At 37.2% G+C, this 4,329-nt stretch overlaps 1 non-coding gene across 1 annotated transcript; it reads right to left on the bottom strand.

Annotated features, from left to right (window-relative positions):
* Positions 1 to 3,863: 3,863 nt before the first annotated feature.
* On the bottom strand, positions 3,864 to 3,970 carry LOC141688720 (small nucleolar RNA R71). The gene has a single exon (XR_012562153.1). It is a non-coding gene; the product is annotated as a small nucleolar RNA R71 (small nucleolar RNA).
* Between the last annotated feature and the right edge of the window lie 359 nt (positions 3,971 to 4,329).

Below are 4,329 nucleotides of genomic sequence, written 5' to 3'. Positions count from 1 at the left end.
CTTTATCCCTTATGGTCTTCATCATGAAATTTGACCATCTTCTGGTAACCTCAAACTTTACCTCCAAAAGATAATGAAAAAATTGAAGTTCTTTAAGAGATTTGTTCAGCACATCTGATTCTGACATTCTGTATGTTCTTCCATCTTTAAGAAATAGAATCAGCTTTTCCTTGACATTACTCTTATCATGAGCATCCAGTACCACTTGAACTGATATAACCTTGTCAAGGTGTTTATGTGTAACTTCCTCAAGTGGTTTGTCAGTTAATAAAAATGGATCTTTGATAGTTATTTCAACTCCTGTTTTGATCTTGGCTTCACTTGATCCTAACCCAGATCTGTCTCTTGCTTCTCTGGAATTCAATCCAACAGTCATGAAATCAGATAGTAGTTGACTTTTCTTAGGATTTGATGGTTTAACATTTTTCCATAGGAGTTTTTTCTTATCAGTAACTGTCATCTTGCCCAAATCAACTTGAGCTCTGTCAGAGGTTGATGTCTTGATGACTTGTTCAAGATTTGCAGATTCTTCTATAACTTACTGTTCTAAAATTTCTTCACTCTGAACAACTTGAGCTATGTCAGAGGTTGTCTTAGATTCTTCTGTCATCTTTCTTCTTTTCAGAGTTTCAACAGTTTCATCTTCAGCAGCAGCATCATCAAAGACTTGAACCAACTTGCACACAGGATCCATCAGAATTTGAGGAATCTTCATTTCCTGCTTCTTGACTGTCTCCCCAAATTTTCCTTTCCCTTATCTTTGGGATCAATAGTAGTTTGAGATCTAGTCCTTGATGTAGGAATTTCTGTGGCAGATCTTTCTTTTATCACTAAACCTTTCTCCTTAGGTCTGGGAGGCTTCTTTGCATTAGAAGCTTTAGATTTAGGATTTTTCTTCTCAGCAGCAAATCTAGCTTCTTGCTCCTTTAGAGTCTCTAAATCCATTCCAGGATTATGCTTGAGAAACAATCTTTTAGCAATTTCTTCATCAAGAGTCTGAATCTTGGGATCCTTATAGTAGACAGTAGTCTCCCTTCCCTTAAGCTTCAGAGTTTGTAAAAACTTCTGAGAGTCTTGACTTCCAGAATGAATCAGAACATCAGACTTTGTCATCAGAATTTGATTATCAGAACTTGCTATCAGAGTTTGAGCATTCACAGCTTCAGAACTTAAATTCTTCTGTGTAGAAGATTTGCTAGAATCGGAAATTAGTTTCTGTGAAGAAACTTTGCTATTTTGCTTGCCTTGACCTTGACCTTTGCCCTTGCTAGGGTTTCCCTGGTCATCTTTAGAATCATCATTTGTCCTCAGTGTTTGGTTTGGTGAGCATTTGGACTTAACTACCTTCTCCCCCCTTTTTGGCATCATCTGACAGGAGTAGAGAAAGAAGAAGTTCCACTGAAGATTGGATTTTATTGAGCTGTGTCTGTTGAGAAGCTTGATTCTGCAAGACCTCATCCAGTTGGGCCTGTTGCTTAATTTGAGCTTGCTCAATAGCTTCCACTTTTTCATGAATTGGTCTGATAAACCTATTTTTGTCTAACCAAGAGAGTTGTGCAGAGTAACATAGGATACTTATCTAATAGAAGATAAAAATGAGAGAATGCAGCAAAACCAAGAGAGTTGTGCAGAGTAACATAGGATACTTATCCAATAGAAGATTAAAAGGAGAACTTAAATCTCATATTGGATTAAGTAGAAGGAACAACGAGAATGGAAAATTAGAGATTAACAAGCATAACAACTGTTAAGTGGCATTTATATCCACTTAGAACGCTTTATAAAGGCTCGAATTAGTGTTTTGTACTCAAGTTGTTTGTGAATTTGATGTGTTTTTATAGTGTTTTGCATTTCATGGCATAGATGAAGGAAGGAGAAGATTTAGCATTATTTTGGTGCTAAAGTTATGTTGGGAAGGTGCCTCGGATGATTGCTTGTTGATTGCCATAAAAAACCAGCTAATAAAACAGAAGTCAGAATTTTTCCCAGAAGCTTAGCGCGCCCGCGATGTGTTAACGCGCGGTTGCACCGGTTGGACAGAAGTACAGCGCGCCCGCGCTGGGATAGCGCAGGGTCGCGCTAGGTCGATTCTACAGTTTCCTGATTCTTGTATGATTTTGACAGTTGGAGGCCCAAGATGATTCTATAGCCTATATAAAGCCTAAATAAGACGTTTTAAAGTACGTGATACACAGGAAAGACACAACAATGAGCAAGGAGATGTGAGAAGACCGTATAGCACAATTCAATTAAGGTGAAGAGTATATAGTTTATTCTTGTGATTCTTTGTTTAAGTTGTAATCTTGGATGCTAGTTTTCTTATTTTTTGAACCTTAAACTCTTATGATCATACTCTTATTTATTATTCAATTTTATAAAGACCTAATTTACTATACCATGCTTTCATCGGAACCCACGGTGATGATGAGTTCGGTTATGAACTAATCGTTATTGTGGGGTTCTAACGGATTTACTTATGAATTTTAATAGTTAATTTATTTTGATATCTTACTGTGTGGTGATTGTATGATTTTCTAGTATTGGTTGTGCTTATTCATCTTATGAGCGTTGCAAACTTATAAGATAGCGTGTTAATCTCTATTGAAGTGAAAGTGAATATAGGGGTTTAGAACTTGTCTTGTTAGCATAGGTTCATGTAATTTTTATGCATGATTCGTAGGTAATTTTAACCATCTTACTTGCCCTATGTAATAACAATAGATAACTTGCGCATTAAACCATTATGTTGTCAAATTCTATAGACATATATGGTCTCGACATAATTGGTGTCTATTCAGCTTCTATCTTTTTTGTGGATGCCTGGTAGTAGGGTATTCGTACAACGAAAGTTAGCATTTACTAGTTTCGTGTTATCTGATTAGTTGTCATCACCATGGCATGCTAAGGTTAAAGAACAATGACTTTGAATGAAGTATTTAATGAAGTTGGAATCCCATGTTTGTCCCATATAGTTAATTCAATCATTTTTAATCTCTTAGTTAACTACATATTAGTTTAATCTTATTTATAAACAACCCAACTTGGTATTTGTCTTAGCATTGAATTATAGCCATATCATTGTTGCATAAGTGCATAAATTGAACTTAACCTAAACCAGTCTCTGTGGGAACGAACTAGAAAGAATTTTATATTACTTGTGAACGCGTATACTTGCGTATAAATTAGCGCATGTTTTCATCCTTACAAGTTTTTGGCTCCGCTGCCGGGGACTCGGTGTTCATTTTTAGTTTATGTGCTTGACATCAGTGGTCGTTAAAGTTCACTGACTAGGATATTTTACTTGTTTTCTTGTTGCTTTTTCAGGTACTCTAGAAAGCATGTATGCTAACGCGTTCTCGATCTCGCAAGAGAACACTGGATAAAGCGGAGGAAGTAGTAGAAGAAGTTCTTGTTGAGGAGAAAGTAGAAGAAGAAGTCTTGGTTGAGAAAGTTGAAGAAGAAGCTCTTATTGAAATGGGAGAACCAGAAGCGAATCCGAAGGCTTTGATGGATTACTCTCAACCGAAGATCAATGATATTCAGTCTAGCATTGTCAGACCAGCCATCGCGGCTAATACTTTTGAGATCAAGGCTAGCACGATTCCGATGGTGCAGAACTCAGTCCAATTTGGGGGTTCTCCAATGGAAGATCTTAACATGCATATTAGAGATTTCATCGAGATCTGCGACAATTTCAAATTCAAAAATATTTCTGAATATGCTATAAAGCTAAGGCTTTTCCATTCTCTCTGAGGGATAAAGCTAAGTGTTGGTTGCATTCTCTACCACCAGGCTCTATCACCAAATGGAAAAATCTTGCTCAAAAGTTTCTTACTAAATTATTCCCTATGGCAAAGACAGTTGCAATCAGAAACGCTCTTACTCAATTTGCGCAACAATCGGGAGAGTCTTTATGTGAAGCTTGAGATCGTTACAATGAGATTCTTAGGAAGTGTCCTCATCATGGGATGCCTGACTGAATGATTATTAACTGCTTTTATAATGGCTTGGGCGCACAGTTCTAGACCCATGCTTGATGCAACATCAGGTGGAGCCTTATGGGCAAAAAGCTATAATGAAGCTTATGAGTTGATTGAACTGATGGCTGCTAATGAATACCAGAACCCTTCTCAGAGATTACCTCAAGACAAGGTAGCAAAAATTATGGAGGTAGATGCAGCTACCGCTATAGCTGCTCAGCTTACGACTTTGACGATGAAGGTGGATTATTTGACTAATTATGGAGTTAATCAAATCACTAGTATTTGTGAGCTTTGTGCTGGTGCACATGAGACGAAGCAGTGTGCTATTTCTAGTGAATCAGTTCAG

The sequence above is a fragment of the Apium graveolens genome, chromosome 9, assembly GCF_009905375.1.
Source record: "Apium graveolens cultivar Ventura chromosome 9, ASM990537v1, whole genome shotgun sequence".
Taxonomy (NCBI): Eukaryota; Viridiplantae; Streptophyta; class Magnoliopsida; order Apiales; family Apiaceae; genus Apium; species Apium graveolens.
The sequence above is the reverse complement of the archived record's forward strand: the minus strand, read 5'-3'. Positions and strand labels throughout refer to the sequence as shown.